The following is a 12,586-nucleotide window of genomic DNA, read 5'->3' on the forward strand; positions in this document are numbered from 1 at the left end:
GAATTAACCAATATTTGAAGACCATCTTGTTAAACTCTCATAGGGTGAAGAACATTGTACATTGTAAGTTGAAAATCATTTCTACGTTTATTAATATAGTATATACAAATTTTTTTTGTTTTTGATTTATATTACCTACTCAGCAGTATTTTCATTAGAAAAACGAAAAAAAGAATTTTCAAGACGAAGTATTGGCAACGTCTTAATAACAGCAAAAAATCTGACTGAATAGCTTATTAAATAAAGAAAAGGAGCGAAACTGGCACAAGAACTTAAGTGATATTCGCTCAGAACAGCTCTGAGTTGTAGAAAAATATAAAATTCATCGATTCCAGAGGGCTCCCGATGGGAGGGGGAGAGTTACTTTATGCGAATCTACAAGGTGATCCACAAATTGGAATAACTAACATTCAATTAAATTAGTTTCACACAACACAGACGGATTAAATGGGTATTTGATAGCCGACTAGTGCAAATAGTTCGACTGTTCTGAAGATCAAATGTGGTGTCTGGTGTATTAGAATCAGAATGGGAAAACATTGAGTGGATTAATTTAAAAAAAAAATCGTTCCAATCGTGTTCTTAGGATGATCATAGATTAGACATGTACTAGCAAGTAAAAGCACAGTCAAGATGCCCCAAAAAAATTAAGCAATAAAAGTAGGTGTGCATCAGGGAAGATCAATCTGCCCTTTACTCTTTAGTAAAGGGCCGATGAACAGATGAACGCAAAACTGAACCTTATTCTTTCCTGACGACTGAGACAAAAGATAAATTGACTATTAGCTATGATGACAGGATGAAATCCAAAAGTGCGTGATCGGTCGTATTATTCGGAATCAAAACAATCCCAAGTAAAACAAAAATAAGATTTCAAACTATTTGCTAGACATTTTTAACATCCTTGGTAGCAAAAATTGCGCTGAACTGATTTTCCGTTATGTTGTTAGGATATGTACAATTTTCCTATCTGTGTGGTAGGCGAAACACCGGGAATTTTTTAAAACTTTTTTTAGATCATTATGGAAAAAGTCACTAGGAATTGGTTAAAAAATATAATCCCATCTTATAGGTCAAAGATTTCTAAAACTGATGATAATCATAAACACTATAAGACTCTTAGTTTTCTTCAGGATCAAGCACTCTTTCACATTTTTGATAACCCAAGGGTAACTCAACCAATGCTTCCTAACAAACATAACATACCTAACATAACAATATCAGACCAGAATATTTTCTTGTTTTATACTTCTATGGCAAAGAATAATGCGAAAAATAATTGGACCTTGCAAATAATTCTGTCTGTCTCTTCTAATCAACAGGGCAAGTTTACGATTCAACCGATTTTTTTCAAGATTGGTAGGTACATAAAGATTTTGGAATATTATACTAGATTGGAATTTGAAATTGTTTCGTTAGGACCAATTTTAACGATGCTTGCCATGACCTAATTGAAAAAAGTCATTTTTGTCAAAATGTATTTTTTGATTAAAAACGTTCTTTGGCATATTAAGACCAGCTTTTGAAATAAAAAACATAATATTTTTTGAACCGCTATTAATGGTACCTGTCATAGATTCAATTTTTGGTTTTTAATTTAATCCCAAACTTATTTCCACAAAAATTTAACCTTGACGTTAACAAAAAAAAGTCACTAAAATCATACAAGAAAAATAAATTAATTTAAAAAATAACTTACGTTTTATGGTATTCCTTTATAGCTTCAGCTAATCCTCATTTAATCAATAAATGCTCAATTTATTCGATCAATAATGATTCTCTTTCTTGCTTTTTTTAATTTTAATTCACACAATTTCTATTGCAATATTTAACACTGTTTTCGTAAAAAGCTTTTCAATGTCTATATGCTTAATTAAACACACTATGTTTTACACTATACATATGTAAATTAAGACTATAGTGTGGCACTAGGTTAAGTGGGCTTGTATAAGGGGGTTGTTGAGATATTTTTTTCTTTCTTTTTTTTTTATTTCAATTAATACAACAACAAAAAAGCACGAACACACAAATTAGCAACAATAACTGCAAATAAGGTTATAAAATAAAAGTAAGACAACAAATACAAAAAAAAAAATAACCAGCTTTAAGACCACTTTGCGAAAGGGCTATAATAACAAATGCATGGTAAAGAGATTAGACTTCTCACAACTGAGTTGCACAACCCAAATAATGGGGGTGTTAAAATAACAACCCTTTTTATTTTTTTTATTTTAATTTAAAACAAAAGTAAATAGCCACCCTACTTAAAAGCCAACAAAAGAATGTTTTTTTTTTATTTTCCTTTTTGTTTTATATTTTTGCAAAGGAAATTAGATTTATTTGAATTTTTTAACACAAAATTGTTTTTATGAAGAAACGTCATATACAATGTGTAGAAAATACATATGTATAGAAGTCAACTGATGATTGCACTCTGTTACCATTTATACGGTCGAATGCATTTAGCTAATGAAATGCTCTGAATGGGGGATTGTGAACGCTGTGTGGCTTTGTTGTTTAGAAAATAATGTCGTCGTTAATGTCATTTAACTTTTTTTCATCCCAGACGAAATGGCCCATTTTGTATAGATAATGACTTCGATGTAAATTGATATTTATGTACGAGACAATCTATACAAAACTGCATACATTTTTTCAAGTTGAAAACAAAAAACAAAAAAACTGAAGAAGAAAGAGTGCTTTAAGTCCCTTATAGTAGTTTTACGAGTGTCGTAAAGTGATGAAAACTAAGAGTTTTCTTAAATTAAAGTTAATGAAACTAAGGAAATTCTGAAGCAAATGCTTGAGCATTTCCTTATAAAACAAAAATAAATAGCCAGCTTCTCTTTAGAACTGAGACGTGTTCTTGAGGCAAATGTGAATTATAAACTTCCTATTCTGATATTCTTATCACGTGAAAGTCTTAAATAAGAGGCTTTTAAAATAACGGAACGGACTAATCCAAGGAACGACAATTGCTTTCACATAGCAATTACTCAATTAATAAATAAATTTTTGAGGCCAAGAACTCATGTAGAGCCAGGACCTAGTAACTTAGAATTTTCAAATGTTAAGTATTTATTTTGTGCAGGTGATTAGTTTGCAGTAATGACGGAAACGATACTCCTGACAAAAAAAAACCAGGGTAGTCCATACATTTGTGACAGTCTATCACACTCATTTTTACGATCATAATTTTATAAAAAAATATTTGCCATGTCTTAAAGCGAAATAAAATAAAAGTTGGAAACTCCTGTCTTAATTGTAACTTATTGGCCTTTAAAACAAGCAAAAAGAACTCATTAATTGTAATTTAACGTCACAAGATAACTTAAACTTTCAACAATTTATCAGATATTGACAAATACTCCACATCAGCTTTAAAATTAACAAAGATAAGTTTCAAGTTCGGTCATAATGCACCCCATTACCCCAGACCTAAAAAAAACTTATTTCAACACTCGGATGGAAGGTAGCGGCGCGTCAATATTTTTTATTTAATTTATTATCTTATCACTTAAACGATACGGAAAATAGCATTTTTTTGTTTCTTTCTACTCATTTCTATATTTTGCTCGTTTTTTTTTCACCTGGAGTAGGTATCTGAAAAGATATCACTTGTGATAACACTGATATAACTGTATTTGTTTTCTTTCTTCTTTTTTTTTTGTAGGTATTCGAGGACGCTTGATAAGACCGTTCCCCATGACATACGTTGCTATTTTTACTTTGCAAATCAACCCAATTGAAAACAAAAAATAACTCACTCTACGTTGTTTCCCTCTCTTGTCGTACCCGTAGCCTGTAAGTCGTAAATATAACTATATATAGTTTGGGAATTACATTTAAAAATAATAAAGTGATTTGCTTGAAAATAAAATCAATTGAAATTGGTGGAGAATGTTAGAAATTAGTTTTTGTTTACAGACTGTAGTGAAAATGTTCGTTCTTGTTGATTCTCATTATTTCGAAGGACATTTTTTCTTCTCTTCATTTTCTTTTGCTTTTGCTTAATTTTTAATTTAGTTTTTTTTTCTATTTTGAAATATTTTTTTTTGTTTTTTACGAGTTAAGCTGTAATCTGTTTTACCTCACGAGGAAAAATGTTATTTCAAAATCAATAATACTCATTTAAATTGCAACTGGAGCAAACTTGAGGTTTTTAGATTTATTACAATAAACGGTTTTTAAGAGAAGAACAATATTTCAATCCAATCTTATAACCAAGTTTCATTTGAAGTTTGAAAATAAAGGAACGATTTGAAGTCCCACTCAAATAAATGATCAAAGATATAAGGTTATGGCAAAATCCGTATACAAATTTTGACATTAAGTTTGCAAGTAAGGAGCTACAATTTTCTGTCGAGTCAAAATGGGTAGTTTGAGATAAACTTATTCGTAACAATTGGAGGTCTCACAGCTGTAAAGGACCATTCTATTAAGATCTGTCATTACTTTGGTCAAAAAGTGTTTCATTCCAAATTTTTATTTGTTCAAAAAAGGATTCAATTGTAGCGTATTTACTTTAACTCTTTATATCTCCGAATTCACTTTTTGTGACTTGGTTCACTTCAGCTCTTAACCCTCCAATTACACTGGTCGGCAAAAATAAAAAAAAGTCGGGAGTACCTAAGAACTTTGTAAGGTGATTATAATTGACTTTAGTGTGCTGAATTCAAAACTGCTTACAGTTTTTGAGCTATACTCATCACTATTTTCACTATAAAGTCTCAAAAACTAATTTTCAATTTAGTTCTCTTTGATGTTTTATCGATAAGAATATTTTTCCTTACTAAGTTGCTTTTTAAAATCCAAATCAGAAGTCGCAAACTAGAATTTGAATACAAAAAAACCATTCATTATGATAATGTAGGTACTATGATTTTGAGGTATCATCAATTTCTTTTTCTCATATCTTTGAGAAAAAAAAATAATTTTGAAAAAAAAGTAAATACATATATTATATATATTTAGGACGATAAAACATTGCGTTTTGAGATTGCATAAGAAGATTTGCAAAAAAAATATTTTACGGCGGTGTACCTAATTCGACGCAAATTAACCCATAAAACGCGTTTTTGACCTGTTAGTATTCAATTATTTCAAAAACGTGACGTGCCAGTGAAATTTTGACTTCGGATTTGGACTCAGCACACAAAAATCCTTTAGAAAAGTATGTTTTGGTTCTAGCTCTATTTTCGTTGCCGACCAGTGTTATCAATTCCTCGCCTCGGACTCTTCATATAACACTGTAAAAAAGTTGGTAAAGGCTAGTGAAGTGATCGATGCAAAATTTCTGTGCAAAAGTTCAACATTGCATTCCAGACTATTATAGAGCTTAGATTATTCTACCTTAACCCACGTAACATGCCTAATGCCAACTCGCCACTGGCTTATTTCTAATTTGTTTATTCAAGCTGAGTATAATTTTTTTTAATAAAAGAAAAACAACTTGACTAATAACAGAGAGCAATTACTTTTAAATCCATAAGATACACATAATATTACTTTAGATTGATTGAGTATATTATTTTTTGCCATCTATAGTTATATACATTGTGATTCTTAAATTACAATTGAACTGCGCTTGGCGGCGCGGTAGCTGGTAACTTAATTTTTTGATGGCGTAATCAATTTGCAGTTCAATTCATCTCGCGACATTTGCAATGCATCGTCAAGTGTATCTTATTATGTATCTGGCAATAACACTGCACTCATATATGAATATCTGGATATTTAGTTTGGTGGCGCATGCAATCGAGTTGCGCGAGTGTGACGAATTCGCCAAAGTAATAATTATAAAATGAACCGCACAACAATCAGAGATACAGGTGTATCTAAGCCGCAAAAACTAGTTGGTTACGTGTTGGTAAATGTTTGAAATGTGGTAAAATCGTGAGGTGTGTGAGTTTTTGCGTTATTTTTGTCATGCACTAGAATATCGCGCATGATAAAATTAGATATAGATAAACGGAGGATAGTGGGTGAAGGTGTGGGTTGTTTTTTTTTTTTTTTTTAGTTTTTAGTTTTTTTTTTTGTTATTCGGTTCAAGTTCAAGCTTAATTGGAGGGAAAAACTGTGTTGTGGCTCTTAATATTGTGTTCTGTGGGTAATTGCGAAACAATTTGCATATTGAATTTTATGAGGGGCATTTAAAGGGTATGTTTTGGTTGTACAACCGGTCTGGAGAATAAGTGGTTATTTGAATGAATGCATAATAACTAATAATGTCTAGAATTAAATTGAAATGGATTTAAAGCGGAATTCTGAAAGTTCTTCAATACAGAATAGCGAAAACATTACAATCACTTTTTAAAAAATGTCGCAGACAAGCAAAACGAAGCAATTTCGTATGTTCGCATATCCAATTCAAGTCAAATTCGTCCATATTACTAATTGAACTATTAAATACCTACTAATAGATTTTTAAAAATATTTTGAAAAGAGGACTGTTTTCAAACGTTAAGGTTTATTTTCAAAATTCAAATTTAACCTTATGAAAGGCACTAAAGTCGCGAAAATCGGTCACTTGGTGCGACTGCGAAATTGAGGCCGATTTCACACGAAGCCGCAAACCGTCTAGACGGCCCAATTAGCCGTTTTGTCTTCAACAGTCGTTTTCATAAGAACGTGTGCCCAACAACCGTCTAACCGGGCCGTATGGGCGGTTCCCGGTTTCGTGTGGAATGAGCCTATGTCTGCCTTCTGCCATGTTTTAGTGAAAAATAGAACACCTGCGTAGCACCCTTGGCCTTCGCCATTTTGGATGAGGTTACAAATAACTTTTTAGCTTCCATAAATATTACAAAGTCTTTAACATCAGTAAATACAGATTTTGTAAGGTTTCTGTCTTTTAAAAAAACGCTATATATCATAGAAGCTAAAAAACACAAAAATGCTAAAAGCAAAAGGTATAGTTACGTAAGAAAAAAAACCTGGTTTGAATCATATGACTCAGTTAAGTGACTCAAACCCAATGTTTATAAATTTAGCGGACACTTTTCAATTTAAACCATAAAACAGGGATGATAATTTTTCTTCAACCAAATGAAACATCATCAAAAAATACAATAGGTACCTATGTAATTTCTTTTAAACATTAAAAGTTTATTCAAACCTCAATAGACAACAGCCGGTGGTGTCGTAGACGACGCAATGTCTACCCTACAATTTACATAATGATTTCAAACAATACCTAAGTACTTATTTTTTCGAAAGATCTTATTCCCACAAAATAATGTCTCCTTTTGTCAAACAAAACAGACTTTCTCTTCAATGTCTCTCACAATGCTAGTCTCAAATTCAAAGATGTCATCCTTCTAAGCTGATTCCCTCGTTTAAGCAATTAAATAATTACACGAAGATTGCCTTTTATGATTCAAACAGCCGGCAAACAACTCACATACATGTATTTAACTTTGATTGGAAAAAAAGGCAAGCAGATACAAAAAATGAAAATAAACTATGTACTAAATTCTAAAGTTTGTTTGTAACTAGAAAAAAATACTATGTTGCTTGTTACAACAACTAGCAGCACATTACATTAAGTTGTTTATAGTTTAGCAGACAGCAGCAGACACTTGTGGCGGTATCTTGGTTTGATCTTTGATAGAAGCATAACGTCAACGATAGATAGATAGACTTTATGTAACTCATTTAGGCTCTTAGTGCATTAGATCTTGGGACATTATAATAATTTTTAAGAAAAAAACTCTCAACAACATGTCGTCGCTTACTTTGATTGATAGATTGAAGATTGAAAAAAAATTGCAATAACTTATAATACTTATGAAATATTCGTTCTTGTTGATTCTCATCATATCAAGGGCCCTATGTTGAGTTAATTTTTACGTATGAAGCACTTTTGAAAAGCAACAATTCTCTGCTGAATTGTTTTTTTTTTTTAATTCTATAAAAATGTTGCAGTAGTTATGGAATTAAATGATACTGACTTAATCTACATTTTGTTTTCAAATCTAAGTGTATTGATCCAAATTCAAAATCTGTATATCATTCAAATGCAGAATATTATTCATTCCTTAAATTATTTTTTTTTCCTTAAACGAGAAATTCTAGTTTTGTGACTCAATTATTGGGGAGTCAAATACATAAAATTTATGACTTCTATAATGCAAACAATAACATAAAGTACAAATACCAATGAGTTCAATGAACAGGCAGCATATTTTATGTCCACAAAAGTGTGTGGCTGACAATAATTATCTTAATGATAAACATATAAAATCGGGCATTCCGCTTAATTAATTGTTTGTCATTCTGAAATGGTCGATATCGATTTATAAATTACTGGGTAGCATGCAAATACTTGGAACCATTGTCTATAAATTTCATATGAAAAAGTGACAATTTAAGTAAAACGAATTACTTGGAAAATAATAATTGCTGATATCCGACGTATCATAATTTGTTTTATGAATCCTTAGGCCCTGTAAGCATTAAAGGATTTTATATTAAAGGTAGAATCATACATATACAACACAGACAATAATTTCTCAAGAACTCAATAATTTAAAAAAAAAAACGAGCCCTAAAAAATTTCGGTGACAAAAATTAGTCAAACAAAAAATGAAATACATTTTACTTAAGCAGCAATTCAACCTAAGTTTTCGATAGGTTTTTTTTTAATAAATTTGAACTCTCGAAATCACACTCCTTCAAAAAATAATTATAATAAAAACCAGGTTTGAGACTTAAATTCACCGATTCAATTCAAAGTCCTTCAATTTCGTTTCTATTTTAAAAAGGAAATAGTTTACTTATCTCTAAAAATCGATATGTTTAAACTGTGAATCATTAAAAAAATTATGTGGCCTTTTGTGTTCTCAACCGATGAATTAAGTTAAAGCACATTTTTTATGGAATGGACTACGGCACGCGATACAATTTATGATAAATATTTCAAGTGTATGTATTGAGGGTGAGAATTTATATTTAACCATTTTGGATTGAAATAAAAACCTAAAACTTTGTTATTTAGCGGTGGAACTTAATCCCACTCTAGAAGAGCAATATAATGGGAGGTCATTAGGTTTTACATGCATATTATTTTACATGATAATAATATTCATTATTAAGTCTTTTAGGTACTTTTCTATAAAGATCTGTTAATTTTTCAGTCAAATATTTTCGGTATTTTTTACTTCACCACGCACTACTAGAAACTAGATCATTGATCACTCTTCGTTCTCTTATACGTTTGTGGAATTGGTTTATAACTGAGGGCGCCATTGACCCTTACCAACCAGGTATGTCCAGGCAAACGCTAAATCGGAATTTATTTTATTTTTGTGCGATTATGTTTAACAAAATACATAATTCAGCTCTCTCCGGTATATCCGATTCGATCGTTCCGTTTTTTTCCGATTTAGTCGAAATAAGTGAATTTTCTACCGAGGTTTCATTTTGATTCACATATCGGACAATTTTAAGTTGAAATGTTACGGTCATCAACGCATTGCAATGAAGTGTATTTAGCAAAGATTTTTAAAAGTTGAACGAATTTTTTTTCGCAAATTATCTGACAGAATATTTTAAGAAAAATACAGTCTTCACAAATGTAAGTAAGCAAAAGAATGTAAATAAATATAATGTTGCTTTGTTAGCGCATATTAAAAAAAAAAAATAAACGACGAAGGCTCAGGTTGGTTGAAATATAGACACTGTTAAAATCTCATACGAATTTTACAGCCTTTCAGTGGCGTATTGAGGGGGGGGCTCAGGGGGCTCAAGCCCCCCCCAAGCCTGCAAAATCATGTCATTATTTGGCTGATTTCATCATAATCTACATGATTAACTGAGACTTGTTCGTAAATCTTGGAGATCTAGAGGCAGCTCAGATGATCGAGCCCCCTCCAAGTTCTGAAATGGCTGTTTGTGTTTGTTTGAGTAAGAGCCTTAGCTGACGTTGAGGGTTGGGATAATTTTTTCGGATTTTAGTCCAATTCAGAATTCTTCAAATATTTTTTTAGTATTTTGACGTCGAACTACCTACATCACCGTTAAATTTTGCAAAACTTCTTTTGCAATCTCAAAAAGCCGTATTTTATCGTCTTTAGTATATTTACTTTTTTTCAAAAATAATATTTTTCTCAAAGATATTGGAAATAGACATTTTTGATATCTCAAAATCTTAGTGGTCAACATAGCTAATGGTTTTTTTAAGCAAATTCCGGTTTGTGCTTCTGATTTGGATTAAAAAAGGAACATATTATGAAAAAGTATATAATTTCGGACTAGACATCAAAAAGAATTTCATTGAAAACACTGGCACACAAAATAATAAAAGTGTCATGTACCAGGAACCAGACCTATCTTTCTATATGTTTTTGGGCCCGCTGAATCCGAATTTCAAGTCCGTTTTGCCCGTTTACCCTCCAGTTTTGAGAAAAATGTAAAAAAAGGCACAAAACTTCTTTTTTTTGAGTTTTTTGCATTTTACTCAAAACTGGAGGGTGACAGGGGCAAACGGACTTGAAATTCGATTCAGCGTGCCCAAAAACTTTAAGAAAGATAGGTCTGGTTCCTGGTACATGACACTTTTTTTATTTTGTGTGCCGGTGAAATTAGTTTATGAGACTTTCACGTTCTGCATTGGACTTTTTGAGCATTCACTTGTCCATAGGGCAATGATTTGTTCGGCATTTTTTCATTCATTTAGATTTTCTGATCCAATTCAGTTCACTTTGTTTTTGTTCTTGAATTTGATGCCTTTTTCAGTGAATCTGCAAATTTTGGACACAATATTATCGAAACTTATATTTTGATTGTTTTGTAATGTTTATTTGGTGTTAAATTAATACAAAAAGCATAAAACACATGAGTAATGAAATATCATAATTCATCACTGCCTCTGTGTTTGCAACCTCATTGCTTTAAACTCTACCCAACAAATTTTTCTTTGAAAATTTGCAATAATATCGCCCATGTTCTGCATTTCACTTACATACATATTTAATATGTCTCCCATAATGTGACTTCTTCTTATATTTTCTTTTAAATTCTGCTTTTTTTCCATTAAAGTTGCCAATAAAATTGCATCCATGTTCAAAGTAGCAGTAATTTTACTTTAGAAACAAAATAAAATTGGATGATCCTTTAGTTTTGACAGTTCGAAGCATTTTCGAAGTTTTCGAAATCGACCAAAGGTCAATTTCACGTGAAATTGAAAAGTGATTTCAATTCACTCTCGGTCGAATTGCGGAACATGGGCGTTTATATCGAAAAAAGTGATGAGTATAGATCAAAAACTAGACGTCATAGGAATAAAAGTGTTTTTTTTTTAAGATGACTGAACACCTCGCTGTTTGTGTAAAAGGTTTGCGATACAAGATTTAAAAAAAAAAAACACTATTTTGAATGTAAAAAAAAAAGACAGTAGTACGAAATTGTCGAAAGCAGTAAAATGCTACAATACCACTTTCAGTACCTACCGCAGCACAGCGCTTTTCTCTTGATCAAAGAAGAATAAAAATGAGAGAAAAAAAAATTAAAAAATTTTTTCAGCCCCCCCCAAATTTTTTTCTGGATACGCCACTGCAGCCTTTATAAAGCTTTTTGAATAGGGTAAAGTTGCCTATTTGCGGCCGTCTCCAGTTTCCGGCCACCTTTCGGAAAACCGTTATAACTAGTGATTTCGTAGGCTTTATTCCAAATTTTTGCTCTTATGCTGTTCTCTTATATGTAAGAACAGCATACTAAAATTACAATTTTTTAATAAAACACACATTTTGGTACATATAATAATTTATGTCTTTTTTCTTCTCCATTTGGTATTCTCCATTTGGTATCCGAATACCAGGAAAATAGGCCGAATAGTGGCCGAATGTTCGAGGCATCTTTAGTTGAAATACATAAATTAAATAAAATAAATTTTCGTTGTTTTTTTTTTTAAACAGTAGTGTTGTTAAAAAAGCACAAGACACCGCAACGTGGTCTTAATTATATACAGTCGACTCCCTCTAAGTCGAACTTTCACGGGACTTGAAAATCGGTTCGAGTTAGAGGGAAATTCGAGTTAGAGGAATTTATTTAATATTTTTTTCTTCCAAATTGTTCATTAAAAATGGTGAAAAAGTTCGACTTAGAGGGAAATTCGACTTAGAGGGAGTCGACTATTAAAAATTAAACTGCTGGATATGTAAAACAGTCTTGTATTTCAAGAGTTTGACCGAGAAAGAATCGGTGCAGTAGTTTTGAAGTTATGAAGGGCACCGGCTTTGAAAACGTTAGTTGTGGGGAGAACGATTGGAAGTTTTGAACTCTGGAATAAAACGATCGTAAGCGAAATATTAAAATAAATACTCATAACTTGGTCAAGTTGGCTCCAATCGACCTATAATGTTGACACAATATTCTTGAGATATACCTAATGCATTCAGTTAAAAATTTAAATGCAAATACAAAATTTGAATGCAAATAAAAAAAAAAACAAAACAGAGTTTCCCGGGAAAAAAGTATGTTTCAGTCTTATTTTGTATTTCTTAGGAACTTTGATTAAGTCTTTAGTATTTGACTAAAAAGTACCAGGTCATTAAATAATGATAAAAAAATTTCCATAATATTGCAA

General features: G+C 31.4%; 1 protein-coding gene across 22 annotated transcripts in view; it reads right to left on the minus strand.

Annotated features, from left to right (window-relative positions):
• Positions 1-12,586, minus strand: part of LOC129911982 (coiled-coil domain-containing protein CG32809) — a 321,116-nt gene that overhangs the window by 267,800 nt on the left and 40,730 nt on the right. For 19 of the 22 annotated variants that reach the window (XM_055990032.1, XM_055990030.1, XM_055990041.1 and 16 more), the window contains exon 2: positions 1,700-2,043. The exons of 2 other annotated variants lie outside the window; for them this stretch is intronic. The gene's annotated coding sequence lies outside the window, so the exon portion shown is untranslated. Of the gene's footprint in view, positions 1-1,699; positions 2,127-12,586 lie in introns of all 22 variants that reach the window. One more of the 22 variants, XM_055990026.1, reaches the window with a different exon arrangement.

Source organism: Episyrphus balteatus, chromosome 2 (genome assembly GCF_945859705.1).
Source record: "Episyrphus balteatus chromosome 2, idEpiBalt1.1, whole genome shotgun sequence".
NCBI classification, from domain to species: Eukaryota; Metazoa; Arthropoda; class Insecta; order Diptera; family Syrphidae; genus Episyrphus; species Episyrphus balteatus.